This window comes from Anabrus simplex, chromosome 2 (genome assembly GCF_040414725.1).
Source record: "Anabrus simplex isolate iqAnaSimp1 chromosome 2, ASM4041472v1, whole genome shotgun sequence".
Taxonomy (NCBI): domain Eukaryota; kingdom Metazoa; phylum Arthropoda; class Insecta; order Orthoptera; family Tettigoniidae; genus Anabrus; species Anabrus simplex.
Window position 1 is genome coordinate 712,896,631 of NC_090266.1, and position 13,691 is coordinate 712,910,321.

The window sequence follows — 13,691 nt, forward strand, 5'->3', positions numbered from 1 at the left end:
ATGTAGGGAAAGTGTGTGGACAAAAAAGAACTAGGGTAGAGTGTCATCCAGGAATTAGGTTAAGGCAGATGTTGAGGAAAGTGGAAGGGAAGGAGGAGGGATAGGAGAAAGTGGTAGTGTTTCATGCTGGTACCAACAACGTAAGGCAAGCAGATGTGGTAATAGGTAAGGTGATGAGTGTCATCCAGGATCTCATGCAGAGATCATTTAACCTTGTGGAGGACTGGTGTCGGGAAAAACAAATTACAGTCAACCCGAGCAAGATAACTCTGGTCCCTTTCACAAGAAGGGAGAAATAAGAGGGGACGAGAACATTGAAGCTCTTTGGGCAACACATCTATATGGAAGAGCAAGTGTTGCACTTAGGTGTAATATTAGACAAAAAGTTAACCTGGAATCCACACGTAGAAAGAAACATAACCGGAGATAAGAACCTATTATATGCATGCAAGAGGGTGGTCTGGACAACATAGGGTCTAAAGCCGGCAATGGTAATGTGGATATACAAAATGATCATTAGAGGGATTTTATAGAGGGACAGGCTAGAATGAGCTCATATCGATTGGAGCAAAGTGAATGCTGGAAGGCTCAAAGGCCCAATCTTGGACACTGTAAAATGAACAGAGTAATAACATGGTAAGTTTTACACATAGAAGGTAATGATAAAGCAGATAAACTGGCAAGAAAAGGGTCAGAAACACATTTTGTGGGCCCAGAACCAGTATGTGGGATTTCTTATAGACAAGTCCGACATTACACAGGTAAAATACAAAAATGGAAAACTGGAAAACTAAATAGCCTTCAGAGAATGCATGTACAGCCATAACTGGGGCAATGAAGATTACGCCAACAGAAGACTTGAATACTCTACTAGATCTCCCTCCATTAAGTAATTTTATAGAGGGACAGGCTAGAATGAGCTCATATCGATTGGAGCAAAGTGAATGCTGGAAGGCTCAAAGGCCCAATCTTGGACACTGTAAAATGAACAGAGTAATAACATGGTAAGTTTTACACATGCCAGCTGATCATATGACTCCAAAGTATATCTCTGAGAAACAATTTGAGACCCAGATAAAAGAAGGAAGACTGGGACATTAACAGATGGAAAACTGGTAGGGGAATTATTGTGTGGTGGACAGTTGGCTCAAGGACTGAGAAGGGAGCAGGAGGAGGGATCAATGGAGAAAAACCTGAGAGATAACTCCAAATGAGCCTCGGCAGACACACTACAGTTTTCCAAGCTGAAATGATAGTCATCATTATATGCCTTGAGTAAAATCTGAAAATAACTGCAGAGATAAGAACATTTTCATATTTACAGATAACCAAGCAGCCATTACGGCACTTGAAACTGTCCGGGTTACATCCAGAATTATTTGGTATTGTCATACACTTCTCCTGAAGCTCTCACAGTACAATGTTAAAATAATATGGGTGCCCCGGCATGCAGGCATAGAAGGTAATGATAAAGCAGATAAACTGGCAAGAAAAGGGTCAGAAACACATTTTGTGGGCCCAGAACCAGTATGTGGGATTTCTTATAGACAAGCCCGACATTACACAGGTAAAATACAAAAATGGAAAACTGGAAAATGCTCCAGGATGCAGGCTTGTAAAAGAACTAATAACGAGCTCAAACAAGAAGCATACTAAGGAACTGCTGGAACTCAGCAGAGAAAATATAAGATGGGTAGTAAGACTGATGACTGGACACTGCCATCTTAAAAAGCATCTACATAGAATTGGATTACCGTCGCCATAAGACCTGTCTGTGTCTGTGCGACGTAAAGCAACTTGCAAAAAAACGCAGAGAATTGGAGTAATAAGAGACAATGTACAGTATGTAGGAAATGTAATGATGCGAAAGAATAAGCTGAACACATACTCTTTGAATGTGAGGCGCTAGGAAGAATCGGGATCTCCACACTGGGATTACCTGGTGAAGAGAGAAGAAACTTGCGAGAGGACCCAATAAGGAGGACCTGCAACTTTGTGAAGGGAGCAGGTATAACTAGGTGGGGATGAAGGAAAACATATAGTAGCAAAAGATCTTCGATGTCAACGCTAAAATGAACTTGTTAAAGAGACCTAATGAATAAAGAAAGAGAAGAAAAAGAGGGAGAAGAAGAAGAAGCAAGCAGGTATAAGTAACAACATAGTTGGGGGTGTGTAGGCTCTGGAAAAAGTAGCACGGGCGAACTTTAAGGAAGCGGAGATTTTATCAGTGGAATACTATGTAGGAGTGATACTGACTGGAAGGTGACTGGGGACTTAAATGAGACTATGGAGTGGATATGTGAGAAACTGGTAGTGAGATTTGTAGATCCTAATGGGTGAGTGGGTATAGGGATCTTCACTTAAACCACAGCGGTACATTTAAGTTTGAAAATTTGTTTAGAAGGGTCATAGGGAGGTACATTAAAAGAAATGGGGTAGTCTAGGGATGACATAAAATGTTAGTGCTGAACTGTAGAAGTATTGTAAAGAAAGGGATATAATTAAGTAATAGATATATACTTACCAGGTATTGTAATAGGAGTTAAATCATGGCTGAGAAATTATATAATGGATGCAGAAATATTACCTAGGAACTGAATTGTGCATCGTAGAGATAGGAAGGAAAGGTAGGACGGGGAGTACTCATTCTGGTGAAAAAGAATTTGTAAGCTACAAAACGTTGAAGATGACAAACAAGAAATTCTAGGGGTAAGGTTCATCTCTAAAGAAAATTAGGCAGTTAAGTTAATATGGGTAGGGCAGCTGATTCAGAAAGTGATGGAACCAACTAGAGGAAAGAATATCGTAGATGTGGTGCTGGTAAAACCAGATGAGCTCTATAGAGAAACTGAAGTAACAGATGGTATTAGTGAACACTAAGCTGTCTTCGTCATAGTTAAAAATAAATGTGATAGAAAGGAAGGTATTAAAATGAGGACTATTAAGTTGTATAACATGGTTGATAAAACAGGCATGAGTGAGTTTTTTAAACAATAAATATGATTGGTGGGAAACGGTAAATGAAAATGTAAACATACTCTGGAATGGGTTTACAGCAATTGTTGAGAAACGTGAAAACAGGTTTCTACCTTTAAAGGTGGTAAGGAATGGTAAAGATCCACTATATTATAACAGAGAAGTAAAGAAACTAAGAAGGAGGTTCAGGTTGGAAAGAAATAGAGTTAGAAATGGCTGTGGAAGTAAGGAGAAATTGAAGGAACTTACTAGGAAATTGAATCTAGTAAAGAAGTCAGCTAAGGATAACATGATGGCAAGCATAATGGATGGTCATACAAATTTTAGTGAAAAATGGAAGGGTATGTATAGGTACTTTAAGGCAGAAACAGGTTCCAAGAATGACATTCCAGGAATCATTAACAAACAAGGGGAGTATGTGTGCGAGGATCTTCAAAAAGCAGATGCATTCAATCAGCAGTATGCAAAGATTGTTGGTTACAAGGATAATGTCCAGATAGAGAAGGTGACTAACACTAAAGAAGTATTAAAATTTACGTATCATAACAGTGACATTTAGTGTAAGATACAAAAGTTGAAAACTAGAAAAGCAGCTGGAATTGATAAGATTTCTGGGGGATATAATAAAGACAATGGGTTGGGATATAGTACTATATCTGAAGTACTTGTCTGATTATTGTTCGCATGAAAAAACTATACCAAATGAATGCAGAGTTGCTATAGTAGCCCCTGTGTATAAAGGAAAGGGTGATAGACATAAAGCTGAAAATTACAGGCCAGTCTGTTTGACATGCATTGCATGTAAGCTTTGGGAAAGCATTCTTTCTGATTATATTAAACATGTTTGCGAAATTAATAATTGGTTTGGTAGAAGACAATTTGGGTTTAGGAAAGGTTTATTTCACTGAAGCTCAACTTGTAGGATATCATGGATTCAGGAGGTCAAATGGACTGTATTGCAATTGACCTATCTAAGGCATTTGATAGGGTGGATCATGGGAGACTACTGATAAGAATGTGTGCAATTGGACTAGACAGAAGAATGTCTTAATGGGTGGCTATATCGCTAGAAAATAGAACTCACTGAATTTAGTTAACTTTATCTGACCCTGTAATAATTAAGAGGGGAATTCCTCAAGGGAGTATAATTGGAACTTTATATTTTCTTATCGCAACCATAGATTATCTCTTGATACAGTTCTGTCCCAATAGTATCCCATTCCTATGTCATCGAGTAGTTTCTTCACTCCATCCACCAGTGACCCTCCTTTTGATGTTTAATTTGGTGCTGGTATGTTATCCTTAGAATTTCACCTCCTGCCCCCGTCTTTAGCCTCAACCACTATTTGAATATTCGTTTAACAATATCCGCCAGTGTACTCATCCCTTCACACATGTTCCTCACTCCACTGTTTGCAATACAGCTTGGCAGGCCCTTTATTATTTGGCAAATTTACTTAAAACTACATCTAATGTTAAAGTTCCATCATCTACTCCCCATATTTCTACTCCATACAATAACTTCGTTTTATCTATCGTACTGAATTAAATACATTTTTCTATACTTCATATTCGATGTTCGGGATCTTTTCTTCAATATTTTTATACTAGCCAGAGAACTTACTCCTTTCTATTTTGCTCGTTTTATCTGTTCTGTCCAACTGCCATTGCTGCTTATGATCGTCCCTAGGTATTACATCTTTTTAACAACTTCTAATTTTGGTTTACCCACCCGCAACTGCTCATTTTTTGAGAGTTTATAACCCTTTTTACATACCATAAATCTCGTTTTCTGTGAATTGATTTTTGGATTTGTCTCTTTACAGTGATTTACTATACCATTAATACTATTTTTCATTTTGACAGGTGTTAATGTGATCAGCAGGATATCGTCTGCGAAGATCAGACCCGGAATATCTTGGTTCTCGAGAGATCGAGATGCTCCTTCCTCAAAGCCTTCTGAATGGAAAATGTCATTAATAAATAATAAAAACTATATTGTAGATAATCTGCAACCTTGTTTGAGACCCAGTTTTGAAAATATCTCTCCCACTACCACCCCACCCCATCTTACACTTTGATAGAACATTTAAATTCCTTATTCGTATTTTCAATTGCTCTTAACATCTTCCTTGATATTCCGATCTGACTCAACTTATAGACGACAGCCGGTCTACTCACTGAGTCAATAGCTTTCTCTAAATCGATTGCCGTGATGTACAACTTGCCTCTTTTCTTCTGTATGTATTTATTCATTATTTTTTAACAACCATTATGTTGTCACTTGTCCTCATTCCCTTCCTATATCCTGATTGTAGTCTCGACAGGACTGAGCAACTCTCTGCCCAGTTCATTAGTCTTTTTCCCAATATCCATGTATATATATATTACTTATAGAGAATCTAGTAACGTTATCTCTCTACAGTTACTTGGATTTGATCTCTCAGCCCGTTTCGTATGTATAGGGCAAATGACTCCTTCCTACCATGATTTTGGTATTCTCACTCCTTCAAATATCGTATTGAATATTTGTACTATTCTTTCTTGATAAAATTATTTTTACTTACTTCTTTCCAAAATTCATTATTGATACCTGAAATTGCTCCAGTTTTACCTTTTCGCCCTTACACTATTAAACCGTTTACTTCACTAATTGAAATTTCCTGGTCTAAGGTAGGCAGGGTGCACTCCAATTCTCTCGAAATCCCAGTATTTTCCATATTGGGATCCCAATTTTCTCCCCATTTAATAGCCGTCTGAAATGCTTGATCCATTCCCCATTACTTATATTCGTTTGAGTTGTACTTTCTCTATCTCTACAGACTTGTCTATTCTAGTCCACACTTTCTTCCTGTCCTTTCTTTTAGAATCTCTGTTTATATTTCAGCTTGTTTCTTCTGTCTTGAGTACTTTGTGTTCTTTAATAGTTCTCTAGGTACTCTTTTCGTTTCTTACAGTATGCAATACTTGTTTCAAGAATGCTTCCAAAGCTTTCGTTACTTCCGCCCTTTTCTTTCTGTATTCTTTGTTGTATCGTCCATTATTTCTTGTCAGCCTTGTTCCCTTCACTCGCACCTTCTGTCCTGCTATCAATATAGTGTTTTCTATAAGCTGTATTGTCGCATCAGTTTGGTAATTTTCAATCGTAAGTCCCATCCCTATCTTCATAATCTTGAAATTTTCCCTTTAAATAATCCTCAAAACCTTTACGAAAGTCTTCCCTCCATCCATATTTGGGCACTAATCTCTTTTTCATATTTCCTTAATAAGAAGCCACACTATGCTCTTCCTAACTTATCAAGTTAATGATTATTGGTACCGGTAAGTGGTTGGATTCTGCCCAGTCTTTAACTGTTATCCTTTCGGCGAGTGGTAATGTCTCCCTTGAACATAATACTAGGTCTAAAATACTTCCTCCTGCTTCTGATATATATATTTCAAGTTACCCATTTCATCTCCTGGCCACCACCCATTCAGAATATACAGTTCTTCTGTACCACATAGTTCCAATAATTTTTCGCCGTACCTATTATACCTTCACCTTGACTTGTACTCTTTTTAATTATTGTTAGGTACCGGTACCTCTACTTTAAATACACTGGTTTTCGACCTGCAATCCTCGCATTGAAGTACCCCATAAGCATAATACTACATCTTCATACATCCCTTATTCTGTTTATTTCCATTCCCAACTCTAGGAAGAAATCTTTGTTTGCAAATGGTGAACCTTCCGATGGGCTGCATACAAAACCAGGACATAAGCTCATTTCACCCTGCCCGTTCGTCTTTACTTTTATCCAATGAACTTCTTCCATTTCAGTTTCTATAAATTAAATGTTGTCTTGTACACTGACTGACAGAGCAAATGCAACACCAAGAAGGAGTGGTTCGAAAGGGATGACAGTTGGGGAAAAAACAGAGACGGCACGGACGAATAATTGATGTTTATTTCAAACCGATATGCAGGTTACACAATGCGCACGGCATCGACTCAGTAGGATGTAGGACCACCGCGAGCGGCGATGCACGCAGAAACACGTCGAGGTACAGAGTCAATAAGAGTGCGGATGGTGTCCTCAGGGATGGTTCTCCATTCTCTGCCAACCATTTGCCACAGTTGGTCGTCCGTACGAGGCTGGGGCAGAGTTTGCAAACGGCGTCCAATGAGATCCCACACGTGTTCGATTGGTGAGAGATCCGGAGAGTACGCTGGCCACGGAAGCATCTGTACACCTCGTAGAGCCTGTTGGGAGATGCGAGCAGTGTGTGGGCGGGCATTATCCTGCTGAAACAGAGCATTGGGCAGCCCCTGAAGGTACGGGAGTGCCACCGGCCGCAGCACATGCTGCACGTAGCGGTGGGCATTTAACGTGCCTTGAATACGCACTAGAGGTGACGTGGAATCATACGCAATAGCGCCCCAAACCATGATGCCGCGTTGTCTAGCGGTAGGGCGCTCCACAGTTATTGCCGGATTTGACCTTTCTCCACGCCGACGCCACACTCGTCTGCGGTGACTATCACTGACAGAACAGAAGCGTGACTCATCGGAGAACACGACGTTCCGCCATTCCCTCATCCAAGTCGCTCTAGCCCGGCACCATGCCAGGCGTGCACGTCTATGCTGTGGAGTCAATGGTAGTCTTCTGAGCGGACGCCGGGAGTGCAGGCCTCTTTCAACCAATCGACGGGAAATTGTTCTGGTCGATATTGGAACAGCCAGGGTGTCTTGCACATGCTGAAGAACGGCGGTTGACGTGGCGTGCGGGGCTGCCACCGCTTGGCGGCGGATGCGCCGATCCTCGCGTGCTCACGTCACTCGGGCTGCGCCTGGACCCCTCGCACGTGCCACATGTCCCTGCGCCAACCATCTTCGCCACAGGCGCTGCACCGTGGACACATCCCTATGGGTATCGGCTGCAATTTGACGAAGCGACCAACCTGCCCTTCTCAGCCCGATCACCATACCCCTCGTAAAGTCGTCTGTCTGCTGGAAATGCCTCCGTTGACGGCGGCCTGGCATTCTTAGCTATACACGTGTCCTGTGGCACACGACAACACGTTCTACAATGACTGTCGGCTGAGAAATCACGGTACGAAGTGGGCCATTCCCCAACGCCGTGTCCCATTTATCGTTCGCTACGTGCGCAGCACAGCGGCGCATTTCACATCATGAGCATACCTCAGTGACGTCAGTCTACCCTGCAATTGGCATAAAGTTCTGACCACTCCTTCTTGGTGTTGCATTTGCTCTGCCAGTCAGTGTATATCATCCCTTATTAGGGTTGATATTCCACCAGGATCCCTGCCCATTCGAAATATCCTATCTCTTGTCTTGCTATGTATTTTAAAACCGTCTGCATGGAATTCGTATCCTGGTGCAATCCAACTCTCAACAAAGGAAATAATGTCCATTTCGGCCATTAATTGTTCACCTCTTCGTTTCCTATCGTGTTCAAATATCCCACAATATTCACACATCCTAATCTCCATTCTAGTTATTATTTATTTTTACCCTCTGTCAGGTTGGTAGCCTTGCTTCTTCTTACCGTCGAACTTTCTACTTCAAATATGCTGCCTTCTAGTGAACTAATAATTTCCTTGTAAATAGTGTCCTCAAGAGACTTGCCCCTTTTTGATCTTAAGTCCTTTAAAGTTAAACTTTTACCTTTGGCCATTGTTTCTCTCTCCCTGTCTTCTGTCCCTCTATTGGACACTGCAGTGACGCGAACTGGCAGTCCGCTAGTCCGACGTCCACGCCTTCTGCACGTACATCTGCTTGTACACTTCCTTTCTCCGACCTTGCAGTGCGCTGAACCTTAATATTATCTGCCGTTCCACATGTTGCTACACAAGCACTATCATTATTCGTAGCAATCTTGTACATTCCTCCATTTGCCGTTCGCACTACGCTTTGCTGCTGCTGCCGTTTCTCATCCATTTTTTAGCTGCGCTGGTGTCCAACCTCGCCACCAATTACTATCACCAACTATTAGGCGCTGTCCTAGTATGTACGCCCTGAGTCCTGAGTTCATTCCTCTTCCTACATGTAAACACAGAATTCCCTGATCAATCAATCAATCAATCAATCAATCAATCAATCAATCAATCAATCAATCAATCAATCAATACTGATCTGCACGTAGGGCAGTCACCCAGGTGACAGATTCCATATCTGTTGTTTTCCTAGCCTTTTCTTAAATGATTGCAGAGAAATTGGAAATTTATTGAACATCTCCCTTGGTAAGTTATTCCAATCTCTTACTCCCCTTCCTATAAACGAATATTTGCCCCAATTTGTCCTCTTGAATTCCAACTTTATCTTCATATTGTAATCTTTCCTACTTTTAAAGACACCACTCAAACTTATTCGTCTACGGATGTGCTCCCACGCCATCTCTCCACTGACATTTCGGAACATACCACTTAGTCGAGCAGCTCGTCTCCGTTCTCCCAAGTCTTCTCAGCCCAAACTTTGCAACATTTTTGTAACGCTACTCTTTTGTTAGAAATCACCCACAACAAATACAGCTCCTTTTCTTTGGATTTTTTCCAGTTCTTGAATCAAGTAATACTGGTGATTGTCTCATACACTGGAACCAGAGACTTATATGCCCTCTCCTTTACATCCTTACTAGAACCCCTAAATACCCTCATAACCATGTGCAGAGATCGGTACCCTTTATTTATAATCATGTATACGTGATTACCCCAATGAAGATCTTTCCTTATATTAACACCCAGATACTTACGATGATCCCCAAAGGGAACATTCACCCCATCAAGGCAGTAATTAAACTGAGAGGATTTTTCCTATTTGTGAAACTCACAACCTGACTTTTAACCCCGTTTATCATCATACCATAGCCTACTGTCCATCTCACATTATTGAGGTCATTTTGCAGTTGTTACAATCTTGTAACTTATTTATTACTCTGTACAGAATAACATCATCTGCAAAAAGCCCTACCTCTGATTCCACTTCTTTACACACATCATTGCTATATATATATATAAGAAAACATAAAGGTCCAATAATACTGCCTTGAGAAAGTCCCCTCTTAATTATTACAGGGACAGATAAAGCTTCGCCTACTCTAATTCTCTGAGTTCTATTTTCTAGAAACAGAGCCACCCATTCAGTCACTCTTTTGTCAAGTCCAACTGCACTCATTTTTGCCAGTGGTCTCCCATGATCTACCATATCAAATGCCTTAGATAGGTCAATCGTAATACAACCCAATTCACCTCCTGAATCCAGGATATCTGCTATATCTTGCTGGAATCCTACAAGTTGCGCTTCAGTGGAATAACCTTCCCTAAACCTAAACTGTCTTCTATCAAACCAGTTATCAATTTCGCAAACATGTCTTATATAATCAGAAAGAATGCTTTCCCAAAGCTTACATGCAATGCATGTCAAACTGACCGGCCTGTAATTTTCAGCTTTTTGTCTGTCACCCTTTCCTTTATACACAGGGGTTACTATAGCAACTCTGCATTAATTTGGTATAATTTCTTCATGCAAACAATAATCAAATAAGTACTTCATATATGGCACTATATCCCAACCCATTGTCTTTATTATAGCCCCCAGAAATCTTACCAATTCCAGCTGCTTTTGTAGTTTTCAACTACTGTATCTTACACTAAATGCCACTGTTATCATAGGTAAATTTTAATACTTCTTTAGTGTTAGTCACCTCCTCTATCTGGTCATTATGCTTGTAACCAACAGTCTTTACATACTCCTGACTGAATACTTGTCACCATACAAAGGTGTTTCAAGTACAAAATTTGCTTCGTGATGGAATCTTTGTCTACATCCCTTTCACCCATTTCTTCTTCTTTTAAGTTCCTAGTGTATCTTAAAATTTTATTTACCATCATCCCCGATAATAACTTGACGTTAAATGGCATTTTTCCCTTTACTCTCTCCACTCTGTGAACGTCATTTATGTCTGCTTTACTGTAATTTACCTTCATACGGTTTTGTATAACATCCAACACCTTATCCACTGTATCGCTTATGTTTTCAGTTTCACTCTCTGGCACAACGTACATACAAATATTTTTCCTCCTGTTTGCCTCGTTGACCATATTTTCTTACCGTTTTACATGTCTTAACTCCTCCTCTATACCCTCTGCGTTGGCCTTCGGTATTTCTGTCTCACCAGTATTCTGCACAACCTTCTCTGTTATTATTCTCAGTTCCTATTTTGCTCATTCTTTTAACCCCTTCATTTCGTTATACTGTTTCCAAGTAAGTCCCCTAGTTTCTTTCGCCTGCCACCCCTCTCTGACTACTTCTTTGATCTTCACCATCTCTTCCGAGACAATTAATCCCACTAGCCCGGGTCCAGGATTCATCTCGACACCCCCAATCACAATTAGTATTGCTAGAACTGCTGCTGCCATCAGCAATACCTGTAATCCGTTAATCTGCCAGTTACTCTTCGCATATGCCGCAAGCTCACACTTCACATGCCATTGCCAACGCCTTACGTTCGCCCTATACTGTTGAGTAGTAATACCCATATTCCTTGCTCAGCACTCACACAGTAGATTCTCCCCCTTTGCTTGCTCGATGCCAACGACAAGAAACTTAGTTAGTAGGAGTTCTACTAATAAAGCAGAAAAATTATTTAAATTTAAGCCATGCAGGATTTCGGCGGTACAAGTGTTAAGGTATTATGACCCTAATAAGTGGTTAGATTTTTGTAATTGCATTTTAGAGAGAGTTAATTCGGAAATAGATCCGAAATTGATTTTTTCTTGCTAATGAAGCTGGGTTTCACCTGCATGGGCACATGTATTCTCAGAATTATAGATCTAAATTTTGTACTCGAAACACCTTTGTACGGCGAGAAAATTGGGGTCTCGTATGCACTTAATGGACACAGGATTATCGGGACTATTTTTTATGAAAGCAAAATTAACAGTGAGCGTTACGTGAATGAGATCCTTTACCAATTTCTTGACGTACTGACTTATGGAGAGCGCTTGTCAACTTCTTTTCAATAAGATTCTGCCACTGCTCACACTGCCGAAGCATCCATGACAGAAGGGGGTCGAATTTTCAGTACGAGGATTTGAAGGGGTCGGGGCAAAAGAGTGCCAAGCAACATTTTTGTCAAAACTGAGCTGTCGGTGCCATTTGTTGAGGATTATGATAAGCTATCAGTAAACACTGGAAACTTGCATAGAAACACATTCAAGTGGCACTGCATGTGACTTTCATCTTGTTGCCCCCAACAGTAATTAGAAACACTCGGAGCAAAACAATGTCAAGCAACCAGGAGACGCAGATTACCATGGATTTTAGGAGGAAGCTTGTGTTTTCGAGTGATTCTGAAGAATATTTCAGTGATCCTGATGTAGACGCTGACTATCTTCCTCACATAGCATGTGAAATTTCCTCTCAAAGTGGAAGTGAGGTAAGTGTTGCTTGGCATTATTTTGACCATAACTAAAATTTCCGCCATTGTTGCTTGGGGTATGTAACTTATTAAGTCATTAGGTTATGTTTTAGGAACCGTTATAACACACTCTTGGATCTATAAGTGGCTTTTTCAGTTCAAAGTTTAGTCAAGTTAGTTTAAGGCCTTTGTTGACCAACATTCGCAAATATTCATTATGTGGCTTGGCACTATATTGCTCCAATTTTAAATCTGTTGCTGTCAGTCATCATTTTTCTCAAGAAAGGTTACATTGAGCACAAGTTGGAGAGCTATGTCGCTGTCCCCTGAGATGTTTTGAACTTGAAGAACAACAGATATTGTCAATATTTAATGGGTTTTGGGATTTCGCTGATTTTGATAAGCAAAATGCTTATTTATTTGGAAGTATTGGAGCTATTCCTGTAATACGCAGACACAGGACACCTGAAGGATAGCCAAGCTACGGAAATTGTGGACATATAATGTAGGCATTCATGACTGTGGTAAAGACTTAGTGTGCATGTTTTTGTGGGATGAGAGTATTGTAGGAGAGGCAGTGACGAAATAGGTAGTGCAGATTTGAAATATCTGAAAACAAACGCCGTCGATGCTAAAAAGCTTGTGATTTTTTTTCTGATAACTGCGGGGGCCAGAATAAAAACTGGAATATAATTGCACTCTGCCCTTATTTAATTCACTCTAAACGATTTAATGAGATCGAACACTGGTTTTTAACATCTGGCCACACATTCTTGCTATCAGATAGAGACTTTGTTAAAACTGAGAAGTACCAACGAAATCAGCCGCCTGTGTACGACGCTGCCGACTTGAAATATATCATTCAAGAATGTGGGAGAAACAAGAAGTTCGGTGTAACAGACATGAAACAAGACGACTTTTATGACCTGGCAGCATTAAAAGTTGGACTTCGGAACACCAGTAAAAAAAAACATGTGTAAGTGGCATGGAAGTTAAATTCACAGACGTAATTTGATCAAATTTGAAGCAAGTAATCCATTGGGGCCGATGACCTTCGATGTTAGGCCCCTTAAAACAACAAGCAAGCAAGTAATCCATGGTTTATCAAACTAAAAAACAAGAGTGAATATGGATTTTGAAGACTGTAGGGTGCGAAAAAGAGGCAACACCACGACGTTGAGCTTGAAACGAAAGTACACTACTGTGCGAAAAATGAAGAAAAATAAATTGCAAGATATGTTGAAACTCCTGGACTATGTCCCACCTGTCCATCGCCAGTTTTATCTCAGCTTGATT